General features: G+C 39.6%; 1 long non-coding RNA gene across 1 annotated transcript in view; it reads right to left on the reverse strand.

The window, feature by feature from the left end:
* LOC137201679 (uncharacterized) overlaps positions 1-16,890 on the reverse strand; it is a 38,857-nt gene that overhangs the window by 20,479 nt on the left and 1,488 nt on the right. Inside the window, exon 2 of the long non-coding RNA XR_010932278.1 lies at positions 856-1,087. This is a non-coding gene — a long non-coding RNA (uncharacterized lncRNA). The remainder of the gene's footprint in view (positions 1-855; positions 1,088-16,890) is intronic.

Below are 16,890 nucleotides of genomic sequence, written 5' to 3' on the forward strand. Positions count from 1 at the left end.
CTCACAGGTGACTTCCAGACAATGAGCAGGTGCAGTAGCAATACTAAGGCAGACCAGCTCAAGAAGACAAAGCATTCCATGTAAATTTGTGCAGCTGCTATGGAAAGCAGTACAGAGTTTCCTTGAAAAACTAAGAATAGAGTTACCATATGATCCAGCAATCCCGCCCCTGGGTAGATATCTGGAAAAGATGAAAACCCTCATTCGAAAAGATATATGCACTCCAATATTAATAGCACCACTATTTACAAAAGCCAGGACATGGGAGCAACCTAAGCATCCACTGAAAGATGAATGGATAAAGACGTGGTACATATATACAGTGGAATATTACTCAGTTGTAAAAAAGAATGAAATAATGCCATTTGCAGCAACATGGATGAAGCTAGAGATTATCACACAAAGTGAAGTAAGCCAGACAGAGAAAGAAAAATATTATATCATATCACTTATATGTGGAAACTAAAAAATAATACAAATGAATTTATTTACAAGATAGACTCACAGGCACAGAAAACAAACTTATGGTTACCAAAGGGGAAAGAGAGGGGTAAGGGTAAATTACAAGTATGGGATTAAGATACACACCACTATACATAAAATAGAGAAACAACAAGGATTTACTACATAGCATAGGGAACTATACTCAATGTCTTGTAATAACCTATAAAGGAAAAGAATTGGAAAAAATAGGTATATGTATATAACTGAATCACTTTGCTGTACACCTGAAACTAACACAATATTATAAATCAACTACACTTCAATTTTAAAAAATAAGAAAGAAAGAAGAAAGAAAGAAAGAAAGAAAGGCAAAGCATCCCAATGTCGGCCAACTTTGGTTCAAGGACTCACCCATAGCTTTGCTGAACCTTCCATTGACTGCAGTGAAGTCTACAAGGTCCCAGCCAAACTTCCTTCTTCCCATTCTTCTTCTCTCTTCCTCATTTGGGATCAGACTTGCATCAGGGTCTGACTTGTCTCCCAACCATATCTGACCTCTCCCCATTGTTTTTTAGCACAAGCATTTTACACTGGCCATAATTTCCTTATTTAATGCTGTCTTGGCATCTGCTTCTCAGAGCACCTAGATTAACACAAGTTATTTGAAAGAGATGATAAGAGATGATATTAGAACAAAATTCTAATTTTGTTCAATTAGAATTAATGTTCAAAATAGTGATCTTAAAATTTTCTAAGATTTTGAATCATTAAAGCAATATAAAAGTATCAAATTTAACTTATAAATTATAAAATTATATTTAGTAGGTTATAGCTTTAATGTGAGGATATTATGCATTTATATTTAAAAGATTACTTTAAATGGAAAGGGGGAGTCATTATAAGAAATTCGAGCAGCTGATTGTATTAATCTCCAGTAAATATTCCAGCGTTACAAATCACTGAGTTGGAGTCACAGATAAGAGTGATCTTTGAGGCAATGCAGTACCCCAGGTAATTAGTATCTTTATTTTCCAGCTACTCAGAAAGATGAGGATCCATTTATGTTGTTCTTTGGAACCCTTTTCCAACTTTTTAAAACTTTTGAGCAACATTACTGCTTCTAATATTAAAAAATAAATTGTGATAATAGATGTATTTTATAAATAAGATGGATAAATACATTTAAAAAATCTGACTAACCAATCACTACAGCATATTACAATAAGTTTAGCAAACACTGTAGGTCTTTTTGATTGCAGGCAGCAAATAATTTAATGTTTCTCTTACATCATTGTTTCAAAAGAAATCCATACTCTCTAAAAAGGAATTACTTAGAATCAATCAAAACAAATGATTTAATCAACATAATAATTAGGTTAGCAACTGAATCATTCATGAAGTTATGGTGTTCAGGTTTATTGATGTGAGTATTCTAAAGGCCAGTGTAATTTGAGAATTGTAGCTTTGCTAGAGAATGGTAGTGTATCTCTTTAGAGGTTAGAACTTGACTTTGAAGAAAATGTCCTATGGATAAGCCTTTACTCAAAGGACTTTTGCTTCTTCACATTCTTAGGAATTGTTTACTTTCTCTTTTGCATTAAGCTGTGGTTTAGAAATCAAGTTTGCTGTTAATTCTATCTCTGTTGGATGCCTTTTGACTCAGGAGACTAACAGACTCCTAAATGTTAGCAGGAACATCAGTTGATCTTTTGAAAGGTAACCAATGAATTTGGAGTTTTCTTGGCCAGACAAGTCAGGGGATCACAGCCCAGTCCTGAGCTAAACTTAAGGACAATAAGATTAGTTCTGATATCTAGAAAAAGAATGGAACATATGGGAAAATGCTAGACTTAGAAAAATTAATATTCGCTGATTTTTCTTCACAGTTAAAATTAATGGAAAGTTAGAAAGGCTGGAAACGTTGCAAAAACTTATATATGCACAATTAAAGAGTTGAATAATTACGTGGAAAGTTTGACTTATATAAAATTTTTCTATGAAAAAAAGACCCAATACAGATCTTTTCTTTTTTTAAAAAATCTTTATTGGAGTATAACTGCTTTACAATGGTGTGTTAGTTTCTGCTTTATAACAAAGTGACTCAGTTATACATATACATATGTTCCCATATCTCTTCCCTCTTGCATCTCCCTCCCTCCCACCCTCCCTATCCCACCCCTCTAGGTGGTCACAAAGTACCGAGCTGACCTCCCGGTGCTATGCGGCTGCTTCCCACTAGCTATCTATTTTACGTTTGGTAGTGTATATATGTCCATGCCACTCTCTCACTTTGTCACAGCTTACCCTTCCCCCTCCCCATATCCTCAAGTCCATTCTCTAGTAGGTCTGTGTCTTTATTCCCATCTTACCCCTAGGTTCTTCATGACATTTTTTTTTCTTAGATTCCATATATATGTGTTAGCATACAGTATTTGTCTTTCTCTTTCTGAGTTACTTCACTCTGTATGACAGACTCTAGGTCCATCCACCTCACTATAAATAACTCAATTTCATTCCTTTTTATGGCTGAGTAATATTCCATTGTATATATGTGCCACATCTTCTTTATCCATTCATCCAATGATGGACACTTAGGTTGCTTCCATGTCCTGGCTATTGTAAATAGAGCTGCAATGAACATTGTGGTACATGACTCTTTTTGAATTATAGTTTTCTCAGGGTATATGCCTAGTAGTGGGATTGCTGGGTCATATGGTAGCTCTATTTTTAGTTTTTTAAGGAAGCTCCATATGGTTCTCCATAGTGGCTGCACCAATTCACATTCCCACCAGCAATGCAAGAGGGTTCCCTTTTCTCCACACCCTCTCCAGCATTTATTGTTTCTAGATTTTTTGCTGATGGCCATTCTGACCGGTGTGAGATGATATCTCATTGTGGTTTTGATTTGCATTTCTCTAATGATTAATGATGTTGAGCATTCTTTCATGTGTTTGTTGGCAATCTGTATATCTTCTTTGGAGAAATGTCTATTTAGGTCTTCTGCCCATTTTTGGATTGGGTTGTTTGTTTTTTTGTTATTGAGCTGCATGAGCTGCTAGTAAGTTTTGAAGATTAATCCTTTGTCTATTGCTTCATTTGCAAATATTTTCTCCCATTCTGAGGGTTGTCTTTTGGTCTTGTTTATGGTTTTCTTTGCTGTGAAAAAGCTTTGAAGTTTCATTAGGTCCCATTTATTTTTGTTTTTATTTCCATTTCTCTAGGAGGTGGGTCAAAAAGGATCTTGCTGTGATTTATGTCATACAGCGTTCTGCCTATGTTTTCCTCTAAGAGTTTGATAGTTTCTGGCCTTACAGTGAGGTCTTTAATCCATTTTGAGTTTATTTTTGTGTATGCTGTTAGGGAGTGATCTAATCTCATACTTTTACATGTACCTGTCCAATTCTCCCAGCACCACTTATTGAAGCCGCTGTACTTTCTCCACTGTACATTCCTGCCTCCTTTATCAAAGATAAGGTGACCATATGTGCATGGGTTTATCTCTGGGCTTTCTATCCTGTTCCATTGATCTATCTTTCTGTTTTTGTGCCAGTACCATACTGTCTTGATTACTGTCGCTTTGTAGTATAGTCTGAAGTCTGGGAGCCTGATTCCTCCAGCTCCTTTTTTCGTTCTCAAGATTGCTTTGGCTATTCGGGGTCTTTTGTGTTTCCATACAAATTGTGAAATTTTTTCCCAAGAAAGCATAACGCAAGTCTAAAGACCACACATTAGGTTTCCAGTAAGAGTCCCATTTCTATCCACTGGCATCCTACCCAGGTTATGGATCTTTTACTGGCTTTGTGGGTTTACAGAATTGCTGTTTGTAGCTTGATGGTCTGCAGAAAGAATTTAAAAAGTGATTAACTTCCCTTTTTGTTTACACATAAGCATTTACTTGAAACATCAATTTCAGGTGAAATAAATAAAATTAAACTCTGTTTAGAAAACAGTAAACCAAGACATCTGTGATGCACTTCATCCTAATAACTTGTGCATTCTTCAGTTTGGGGAGCTATCAACTCTGCCTCATTGTTTGAAATGTTTTTATTATGTTCATCTATTTGGGGAATGATACTATGACTCAGAATTATGTGGTAAGAACTGTTTAGATGATACACAACACCAAAAGAATAAGTTAAAAAGAGAAAAACATAGCTAACCAACTGATTATCTTATTTAGGTGCATAGTATCTGTATAAGAATGAGCTCTATACTTAGATGAACTGGGTTCAAACCCCATTTCATGTATTTATTATGAAAGGAGGCTGATTAATAGTATCTACCTTTTAGGGTTAGCGAGATTAAGTGGGAGAATTCCTGTAAATCCCATTAGCATAGGGGCTGACACATAGACAGGGCTTGATGACTATGAGCCATATTGTTATTGCCAAGCTCAGCTGTCACCTCATCTGCGAAGCTCATCTCCCAAATCTTCCAAATCCTTTAATGAGAACCACCCCTTTATTTCTGTACTACTTTGGCATTTTGTTTACATCTCTCTTATAGCACTTCTACTGTGAATTATGGTTATCAACATATACTATACTGGTCTTCTGCATTAGATATTAGGCTCCAGATGGCAAAAAGCACGTCTTCTTCATCTTTATATTTTAATCTCAGTACCCCTTTCCCAAGACCTAATACGAGGTTTATGCGCACTGGACTTTAAATGACTGTTTATTAAGTTAACATGACATGTTCCTCGTCACCCTTCGGGTCTCATATCAAATGTCACCTCTCTGTTGACTGATTCCAAGAAGCCTCCTCAGCCCTACCCACCCCCTAACCAAAGTAACTCTACGACATCACGCTGTTTATTTCTTTCACAGTCCTTATCATTTGGGGAAATAATGTAATTAACATATATACTCGTTTGTTGTTTGTCTCTCCTGACAGAATGTAAGCACCATGATAGTGGAGCTCTTGTTCACACTGAATCCTTAGCCCCAGGACAGTCAAGAGTCAATTTAAGTACTCAGAAAGTACTTCTTAAATGAATCATTATACCTCCGAGGGCCCAGGTATGACAGTGGCAGTAGAAGTGATGTGTCCCAGTGCCCCTCGTTTAAAGAGCTAGTAAAGTTGCTGATGGCTTTTGAATGTTTAAAAAGGTGACATTCAGGAACAACTGTGATAAGGTGCCAGTCCCCACCTCACTCCCTTTGTCTTTGCCATCCCCAGCCCCCTCTGCTCGCAGAGAGGCCCCACCTGCAGGCTTAAGTCCTAATGAATTCCCAAACCAATAATGGCATGAGGAAGGAAAGCCTCAAACAGCTGTTGGAGCCATGACTGAAAGAGTTAATGAGGCCCCAGTCATCCCTGCATGGTTTAGACAAGGTTTGCCTACATGCGAGGATCTGCCAGGTAGTACTCCCCAGACAAGCACTGTCTCTTCGTACAGGTAATGCAAAACGCTGGTTCACTAGCGTCTGGAACATTGCACCATTTGAACGATGCAACCAAAGTTTTGAATTACTTTTATTAAATGTAGTAGATGAAGATGGTCTTCCACTTGGCTCATTCCCAAATCTGTATTGGGGTCTGGTGAATGACCTGGGGACTTGAGAACTAATCCAGAAGATCTGGTAGGATCTTCCGTAGAAATAGTGTTGGAGCCTGATCAGAACAAGGCCTTTTTGTTCTTTTTCTGATTGAAGAATACAGGAGTCTTAACCAATTATACAGAGTGTTTCATAAATTATGGCTTGGTAAGAAAATAAACCCTTTTTGCCAGAATCTGTGAACTTGGTTTTTTTGTTTTGTTTTGTTTTTTATTTTTGGCTGTGTCAGGTTTTCCTTGTGGCGTTTGGGATCTTTTTTTTTTTTGTTGTGGCACACAAGCTCTTTGTTGCAGTGCTCAGGCTTCTCTCTAGCTATGCGTGCGGGTTCTCTCTCTAGTTGTGGTGCGCAGGCTCCAGGGTGCTGGGCTCTGTGGAATGCGACAGGCGGGCTCTCTCGTTGAGGCGCGTGGGCTCAGTAGTTGAAGCGCACAGGCTTAGTTGCCCCGTGGCATGTGGGATCTTCGTTTCCCGACCAGAGATCGAACCCGCATCTCCTGCATTGGAAGGTGGATTCTTTACCACTGGACCACCAGGGAAGTCCCTGTGACCTTGGTTTTAAAGAAATTACATGAGCTATGCCATAGTATAAAATTATCAACTCAGCTTCTCATTAACTAAAAGATGGTATTACTTGGAGCAGAAATCTTGACTCTGGAGCTTCCAGGTTGGTGACCACGTGGAGGTGCTGGGATAGTGACACTCCCAGAGAGGGCAGGGAAGTGCCACATTCCTTCCCACACACCTTGCCCTGTGCATCTCTTTTGCCAGTTGTTCCTGAGTTATATCCTTTTATAATAAACCAGAAGTAATCTAAAACACAAGACACAGAGACAGAACATCACATGGGGACAGAGGCGAGGACTGGAGTGATGCATTTGCAGCCAAGGAACACTGAGGATTGCTGGCAACACCAGAAGCTAAGAAAAAAAATAAAACAGATTCTTCCCTAGAACTTTGAGAGAGAGCACAGCCCTGCCAACACCTTGATTTTGCATGTCTGGCCTCCAGAATTGTGAGAGAATAAATTTCTGTTATTCTAAGCTACCCAGTTTGTGGTACTTTGTTTTGGCAGCCCAGAGAAACTAATATGGGTTCCTCTACATGCTGCCATGCCCATCTATGGATTAACCAAATAGTAACAAAATTTTCCTCTGAGCAAAGCATTCACTACATAGGGAAAGAAGCACAAAAAATTTTTGCTTCTCAGAGGGTTTACTATAGTGGCTAGGTTGTTGCTTCCTGGAGGATTGAATGCATTTTCAGTTGTGATGGATTCCCGTAATAAGATTAAAGAAGGATACATGTCCTCTTCTGTGAAAATTGTAGAAATAGGTATGAAAAGAGGAGCCCTCAATGTTCATTATATAATGTTGGGTATAAATGAGAAGAGAATTGGTTTATTTGCTTTCCAGGGATAATTTGATGAGTCAGGATTTTAAATTATATCGTCTTTTCAGACAAAATTTAGATCCCCATGTGCTCAATTGTATTCCATTGGAATTGCAAAGTTTTGCTGTAGGAAGACTTAGCAGGACAAATGAGTGATAAAACCATAAGAAATTAGGTTTTAGAAAAATGAAAACTAACTTCTGGGAAGTTGCTGGAATAACACTGGTCAAAGAATAACGCAAGTTGTATTTTTACACAACAGAATAGGGGCGTTTCATACATGTAAATATGTCTCTCTTTTTTTTTGGCCACACTGCGTGGCTTGCGGGGATCCTGACTAGGGATGGAACCTGTGCCCCCTGAAATGGAAGCGTGGAGTCCTAACCGCTGGAGCACCAGGGAATTCCCAATATGTCTTTATTAAAAAACAAAACTCGACTCTCTCACAGCCTCCAGCCAATCCACCAGCATATTTTGGCTGTGTCCTTCAAAGCATATCTAGACTCTGACCATCTCTTCTCACCCTCACTGCTCCCGCTCTAGTACAAGTTTCCATCCTTTTTCCTGGGGGTTATTGCAGTATGCTCCTAATTTGTGTCCCTGTGTTACCCCAGATCTTCTCACTCTTTCATTCAAAACTCTCCAGTGGGCTACTCAATTCGTTCTAAGTGATGGCCAAAGTCCTTACAATGCTCACAAAGACCTACATGGCCTCCCCCTGTGCCCCTGCCAGCAACCCGCTACCTCCCTTATGGTTACCTGCTACCGTGTCCACCTTGATCACTCCACTCAAGCCTCGGTGGCCTCCTTGCCCCTCCCATCCCCTGAAATGCTCTTCATGCAGGTAGCCACAGGGCCACTCCTTAATTTCCCTCGGGACTTTGCTAAAATGTGACTTAATCAACGACCCTCCCTCTATCCCACTGTTTTTCTCCATATCTCTCACCACCACGTGCCGCACCATACATGTTATTTGATTAGTCTGCCTCTCCACACCCGCAAGGTTCTGCATCTGCAGATTCACAACCTTGGACGGAAAACATTTGAAAAACAAAATTCTGGGAAAGTTCCAAAAAGCAAAACTTAAATTTGCGTTGCACCAGCAACTATTTACACAGCGTTCACACTGGATTTACAACTATTTACATAGCACAAAAGTACTGCGCTATTTTATAAAAGGGACTTGAGCATCTGCCGATTTTGGTATCTGTGGTGGGTCCGGGAACCCATCCCCTGCTGACACCAAGGGACCCCTGTATTTATCTACTCTCTGTCTGCCCCCGCTGAAACATAAGTGCAGTGAAAGCAGAATGTTTGTATGTTTTGTTCACTGCTCTACCCCCAATCTTTAAGACATCCCCTGGACCACAGCAGCACTAAACAGATATTTTTTGATACATTTCACTCTACAGTTTTCTGACTCCTTCATTAGACTCTAAGTAAAGACTGTTTTATTCACCTATCTCTGTGCTCCATATATGTTCTTTGAATGAATTAATATAAAATGTTTTGAAAGAAATTTATAGCTCCATTTATTTTGAAATTCACTTTACACTGACAGCAAATAGCAACTAATAGGCACAGATGGTGTTACTTTTAGGTTTGTTTGTTTGAATAAAAGAGGAAAATAATTGAAAGCAACCAATGTTCATTTTGAATATTGATTTCTAATCTTCTTATTTTAAAATTCAAATTATGCTCTGAAATGTCCTAAAGAACTGAAGCAGACATTTTCAATTCCATGGACATTGAATCCATATTTCTTAGGTTGATGCAAAACTGAGGCTCCCTGTTCTCTTATTTTAAATCTCTCTCTTTTATTCCCCATTTCTATACACAGGGGATAAAGGGAAACATTCATCCTCGCAGAATGGCATGGCACGCAGAAGTGATGAGGGTTGCACTCTAAGAGGATTAAGCACACAAAGAAGATAATTAACTTGCTGAGGCCCTACAGAAAATTGTGGAATAGTAAGAGCAGCATTCAGAGTTTCTGTTATCCTAAGAAAGATCGATTCAAATAGCTACAGTGCATGCCTCAGGGTTCATTTGTAAGCCCCAAGTGTTAACATAAATGAAGAAGAATATTTAACCTTAAACGTAAGGCAGAGAAAATAAAATGTTCATAATTTAAAAGTGGCTTTCTTTTAAATATAGGCTGACATCTTGTTTAAGACCAAAACAGACTATATTTTTGTTACTGCCTTTAAAATCATTCACAATAGCAATAGAACTCCACGTAATAAAATTTCACTAGGGAAAAATGATGAGAATGCAGAGATACTAGGCTTACTTCTCTAAATGCAAATCCTTATAGGTGGTTTAAATAGCTTCTTATAGGGTACTTTCCCTGGATGGGGAAATTATGAGCAATTTTAATTTTCCTTCTTTGAGCTTTTAGAGTCTTTCAAAAATTTTACAAAGAACGTATAGTTTTTTTTTTTTTAATTAATTTTATTTATTTATTTTTGCTGTGTTGGGTCTTCGTTTCTGTGTGAGGGCTTTCTCCAGTTGTGGCAAGCGGGGGCCACTCTTCATTGCGGTGCGCGGGCCTCTCACTATCGTGGCCTCTCTTGTTGCGGAGCACAGGCTCCAGACGCGCAGGCTCAGTAGTTGTGGCTCACGGGCCTAGTTGCTCCGCGGCATGTGGGATCCTCCCAGACCAGGGCTCGAACCCGTGTCCCCTGCATTAGCAGGCAGATTCTCAACCACTGCGCCACCAGGGAAGCCCAAGAACGTATAGTTTTTAATCAGAAAAAAATATGACAACTATAATGTGTTTCTATATTTTTCCTAGTACATATAATGCTCAGCCCTTAAATTTAGACATTAGAAATGTCCCTCACGTGTTCGAAAGCAAAACGCCCAGTTGATTGGGCAGAAAAACAGCTCCAAGGCTACTGAATTTGACTCATTCCCTTAGTGCTGTTTATTGTAAATTGAAAATGTACTGCCAGGCAGATAAGTCATCATCTAAGAAAAGTGAGTCAGAGAGCGGAACCACTTTTGACAGGCAACTGGACTTTGGAAAGAAAGGGCTAGAGAAAGAGAAACTAACTGGAAAGAATCGGAGATTTCTTTGATGCCTGTAATACCCTACATGCAAGCATCAGTGAGAAATGGGCAACAGTTAATGTTTTAGATTTTGCCTAATGATCTATTATCCTCTAAAATCTTGGGAATATTCACTAATACTCTTGAATACATTATTTCAGACAAGATTTAAAATCATTCTGACACAGATATGTGCCTTCAGGACATTCCCCACAGGAATATCTTTTCTCCTTCCACTCTCTGGCTTTGGGAAGTTTGGTTCAATTTGACCCAACTCTTAGGTCTCTGCCAACGCAGAGGTGCTATACGCAGAAGGCTGGTGGCGGTCTCTTAGTCTTGATAATACCAGCTAGATAAGTAATTCCTCTGGGTATCATCTGCAAGCCCAGAGGTGTAAATCAAGAAGAAAAGCAAAAGGAATTCAAGGGTGAAGGGAATTTCTGCCACCTTTTAAGTAGTGATATGGGGCTAATTGGAGCAGAATTGGTTGGGACAACACAAATAAATGTGAGGTGTTTATAAGGAAATTGATGTAAATTTTAGATAATTAAAAACCACAATTTTCTTAGTGTGTATTCAAATATCTTATAAATATAAACAATATATTATAATGTGTCAGTTTAAAAATAAAAATATTTATGTAAACCAGGCACAATCCCTTCAGTTTCTTCAGCATTATAAATGGGGCAATACATGGGAAGAGTGCACCATCTAGTGGATAAAGGAAAAATACATTTTTGTGTAGGAAGTGGGGGGCAGGGTTAAAACCCTTTAAGCAAATGTTAGCATTCCTCATTATACTATTTTATTAACCAAACACTTCTTTCTTAATTCAGAATCAAGTAGATTCAGATATTTTGATATATACAGTGCTTTAAAACACGTAAATGATTTTGCCAATACATTCTATTACTTTTCTTCTGTTTAAAAGTGTAACACATGCCATTGTAGAAAATTTCTAAACTACAGAAAGGTACAGAGAAGAAAGTAAAATCTATAACCCTGCTGCCTAGAGACAACACAGTTAACATTTTAATGAATTTCTTTCAACTCATTTTCTATGCATTCACAAATGTTCATATAACTGACATCTCAGAAAGTAATGTTTGAAGGGTGCTTTAAAACATTAAAGTTACACTACGTGTTTTTAACCATGTGATTAAAACTTGCTATTGTTCGGGGAGGTTCCTTTCCTGGAGGGAATAAACTATGCATTGCATGGATAAGTGAGAGAATATCTTATGTTTAGGAAACTGCGAGTGGCTCAATACTGTTGGAAAGTGAAGTTAGACGTTTAAGTTCAGTGAGAAGAATGAACAGGAGTTGGAGAGGTATGTGGAAACTGGACCAAGAAGAACCATGGGTATGCCAGTTGGATATGTTGTCTGTTGATAGGGATAACTATTGAAGAATTTGGGGTAATGGACTGATGTTATTGGATATGGATAGCACACAATAATAAAAAAAGTAATTTGATACTAATATGGAGAGCAGACTGAAATAATGGTTCTCCAAAGCTTGCTGTACTTTATTTTTTTTTTTAATTTATTTATTTTATTTATTTATTTTTGGCTGTGTTGGGTCTTTGTTTCTGTGCAGTGGCTTCTCATTGTGGAGCAAGGACTCTAGGCTCGCGGGCTCAGTAGTTGTGGCTCGCGGGCTCTAAAGCGCAGGCTCAGTAGCTGTGGTGCACGGGCTTCATTGCTCCGTGGCATGTGGGATCTTCCCGGACCGGGGCTCGAACCCGTGTCCCCTGCATTGGCAGGCGGATTCTTAACCACTGCGCCACCAGGGAAGCCCTGGCTGCACTTTAGAACTACCTAGGGAGCTTTAAAAATACTGATCCCTGGGGCTTCCCTGGTGGCACAGTGGGTGAGAGTCCACCTGCCGATGCAGGGGACACGGGTTCGTGCCCCGGCCCGGGAGGATCCCACATGCCATGGAGCGGCTGGGCCCGTGAGCCATGGCCGCTGGGCCTGCGCCTCCGGAGCCTGTGCTCCGCGACGGGAGAGGCCGCGGCGGTGAGAGGCCCGCGTACCGCAAAAAAAAAAAAAAAAAAAATACTGATCCCCAACTCCAGTCCAAACCAATTAAATCAAGATCCTTGGGAATGAGATCTTTTAAATAGTTTCCCAGATGGTATTATTATATAGCTTGGGGTGAGAATCACTAGACTAAAGAGAGATGAAACCAGAGACAGAAAATACCACTAAGAAGGGAGTTGCATTAATTAGGTCATGTGAAAAATTATGTGTGCCTAAACTAGGTTAGTGACAGTAGAGGTGTGGAGAAGTTGCGTAAGCGGTAGAATTGACGCGAGTTGATAATTAATTGAACACAAAGTATGAAAAACAAAAGAATTAAAGATTATTCTCTAATGGTATCTTGGCAGATGGTGTCAGCAGGAAATACAGCTGATTGGGCATGTGTGGGGGAATCAGAAAGTGTTTTAAGAAGCAGCTACAGGGACTTCCCTGGTGGCGCAGTGGTTGAGAATCCGCCTGCCAATGCAGGGGACACGGGTTCGAGCCCTGGTCCAGGAAGATCCCACATGCCGCGGAGCAACTAAGCCCTTGCACTACAACTACTGAGCCTGCTCTCTAGAGCCCGTGAGCCACAACTACTGAGCCCATATGCTGCAACTACTGAAGCCCACGTGCCTAAAGCCTGTGTTCTGCAACAAGAGAAGCCACCCCAATAAGAAGCCTGCATAACTCAACAAAGAGTAGCCCCAGTTCGCCGCAGCTAGAGAAAGTCCATGAGCAGCAATGAAGACCCAACACAGCCAAAAATAAATAAATAAAATTAATAAATTTATTTAAAAAAATAAAAGCAGCAGCTACAATTTCCCTTTAGATTCATCACCAATGACACAAACACACTTAGATATATTTTGTTTGCCTGTTGGGCCAGATAATGTCTCTCAGCTCCACCCCACCCTTTAATTCTCTCCTTTGGTGACCTTGGGACCCAGATTACAAATCACATCTTTCCTCCACTAGGTTCTTCCAGCAGGGGCATGAGAGGAAAACTGAAACACTGGGAAAGAAGAGGGATTTGCTCTTGCCGGTTTGCCTTTTTGGTGGCCCCCTGTCTGACAGGGGTTCTACTGAAAATCGCTTAGGCCACACATTTTTCACCCCTGTAGACATCATGCCTTATCTGTAGCCACCACTGACTCCAATTTGCAATTTTTTCAGCACTTGTAGAACCAGCCTCATCCCTACCCCACCCCCGCACAGACACCAGCGGCCAACAATCCGGTGTCTCCTCCTCAGAGGTCTGGGTTTCAGCACCCCAGGGACCCCTCTCTAAATTTCTAAGTTTTTCTCTTTGTTCCCTTTGCTCCTTCAGGCCTAGGGATGGTACATGCTTCCAGAAGTTGCTATTTCCACGACTCCTTAGAGTTCTCTTTTTACTCATTTAGTTGTTATCACCTTTATATCTATATGACTATTCCTTATATTAAGCTCTTTCTACTCAAATAACTTGTGTAGTATCTATCTCCTGACTTGACCCTAGAGGGCCACGTTGGGTAAAAAAGTGCACCCTCAGCCCTAATTTGGCCTGACCCTCATTCTAAGGGCCACCACTCTATATTCTAGACTAAATAAACACTGAGCTACAATGGCCGTTTCAGCAGCTCTTTTTATAGAAGAGTTAAATAAGCATTTCCAATCACTACAAAGTATAAAAACCTAGAAGTTGTGGCTTTACCTAATTCTTTCTCTAAGAGGGAAAGCCTCAGGGCTTCAGATTGTTGTCCTTTGTTTCTGAACTCTATCTCCCCAAACTCTAACCCTCTTCCTGCAGACATTGCTCAAGCCTCCACCATCAAGGGTCTCCACCCATTTTCTCAGGGAAATTCAACTTCTCGCCACTTGAGAAAGGAGCCACGTTCTTGTGTGCGGTTAAACACACAGGCTTTGTTCACAAGGTGATGGGGTTTTCCTGGGCCTGAGGTTTCCCAGAGGGACAGAGGAGTTTGCCAGAGGCCCTGAGGTTTTGTGGGGCAAAGATGGTGAGTGCTCTGATTCCAGATTGGTCTCTTCATCAGTGGGGCACTCCTACCATTTTCCACTTGATTTATAAAAGAACAAAGGGGACTTCCCTGGTGGTCCAGTGGTTAAGACTCCAGGCTTCCACTGCAGGGGGCACGGGTTCGATCCCTGGTCAGGGAAATTCCACATGCCGCATGGTGTGGCAAAAAAAAAAAAAAAAAGAACAAAAGCAACTCACTTCCATGAGTTTTCTTCCCAAGACAACACAATCCAGCATTATATGAGGAAGGTATAATCTTCATATTGATGTGACTTTGACTCTACTTTTTTGGGAAAAAATAACCTTTGAATTCCTAGATATGGACCTTCTGGCTTTTTCCTGAGCATGTCCATGTTACTAGAACCATCGCTTTAGTTAGGAATTGCTCTGTATGAATCACTTAGGGAAAATGCCAGCCTCAAATGGATTCTTTCTGACAATGTAATATTTCCTCTCAGAAAAGTGTAAGTGATGGTGGAGGAAGGGGATCTTTTTTATCCCATCAAACTGTCTCTATCTCTATCTCCATCACTTTCTATCTCTGTCTCCATCCACAAAACCACCACAGGGGGTGAGATAGGGAGGGTGGGAGGAAGACGCGAGAGGGAGGGGGTATGGGGATATATGTATACATACAGCTGATTCACTTTATTGTACAACAGAAACACAACATTGTAAAGCAATTATACTCCAATAAAGATGTTATTAAAAAAAAAAAACCCACCACAGCTGATCTTTCGTCCAAAACACTAAGGTAGGAGCAATATCAAAATTATCCATATTAACTGTCTCCCTTCTCTTCACTTGGAATATAATTTGAGATTTCATACCCTACAAGCAGTGGATTTCATTCTAAAATCATAAACTAAAAAGCTTCTGCACAGTAAAAGAAATAACAAAATGAATGGGAGAAAATATTTGCAAACCATGTATCTGATAAGGAGTTAAAAACAAAATATATGAAGAACCCATAAACCTCAATAGCAAAAACTCAATCTAATTTTAAAATGTGCAGAGGAACTGAATAGACATTTTTCCAACAAAGACATACAATGCCCCACAGGTACATGAAAAGGTATTCAACATCACGAATCATCAAGGAAATGCAAATCAAAACCACAAGGAGATATCACTTTATACCTGTTAGAATGGCTACTATCAAAAAGAAGAGATAACAAGTGTTGGTGTAGGTGTGGAGAAAGGGGAACCCACATGCACTGTTGTCGGAAATGTAAATTGGTGCAGTTACTATGGAAAACAATACGGAGGTTCCTCAAAAAATTAAAAACAGAACTACCATATCATCCAGCAGTCCCACTTCTGAGTATATATCCAAAGGAAATAAAATCAGTATTTCAAAGAGATATCTGTCCTCCCATGTTTATTTTAGCATTATTTACAAGCAGCCAACATATGGAAACAACCTAAGTGTCCATTGATGGATGCATGGATAAAGAAAATGTGCCAAATTTATATATATATATATATATATATATATATATACACATATATAATGGAAAATTGTTCAGCCATAAAAAAGAATGAAATCCTGCCATTTGTGACAACGTAAGTGGACCTTGAGGGTATTACGCTAAATGAAATAAGTCAGATGGAGAAAGACACTGTATGATTTCTCTTAAATGTGGAATATAAATTTAAAAAAAAAAGCTCATAGCAACAAACATAAAATGTAATTTAAAAATATGCCATGTAGGGCTTCCCTGGTGGCGCAGTGGTTCAGAGTCCACCTGCCGATGCAAGGGACATGGGTTCGTGCCCCGGTCCGGGAGGATCCCACATGCCGCGGCTGGGCCCGTGAGCCATGGCCGCTGAGCCTGTGCGTCCGGAGCCTGTGCTCCGCAGCGGGAGAGGCCACAGCAGTGAGAGGCCCGTGTACAGCAAAAAAAAAAAATATATATATATATATATTTTTCTTTATATGTAATCTCCATAAATAATCTTTAAATAATCACAGATTTGTAATTTTCTTTGCAACGTTTATGCCTTATTGGGTTACCTAAGCATCTAGTTCAATGCTGTATTGGAGTGATAGTGGTAATCATTCTCATTTTGTATCTGACCTAATAGAGGGTGATTAAGTGTTTCATCATTATGTGTGCTGCTTCTTTAAATATTCTATCAAGTTAAGGAGGGCCCTTCTAGTTCTGGTATCTAAGTTTTTATCATGAATGAATGCATATTAAATTCTGTCTACAATTTTTTATACAATACAATGAAATACATATTGATATCATTTTTCTTTTTTAGTCTTTTAATGTGGATAATCGTATTAATTGAAGTAATCTGTCTTTTAATGTTAAACTGACTTTGAACCCCACACGATTGATCATGATAATAATACTCTTAGAACTCAGAATCCAAATGAGTAGGAACTATACAT

This window comes from Pseudorca crassidens, chromosome 11 (genome assembly GCF_039906515.1).
Source record: "Pseudorca crassidens isolate mPseCra1 chromosome 11, mPseCra1.hap1, whole genome shotgun sequence".
NCBI lineage: Eukaryota > Metazoa > Chordata > Mammalia > Artiodactyla > Delphinidae > Pseudorca > Pseudorca crassidens.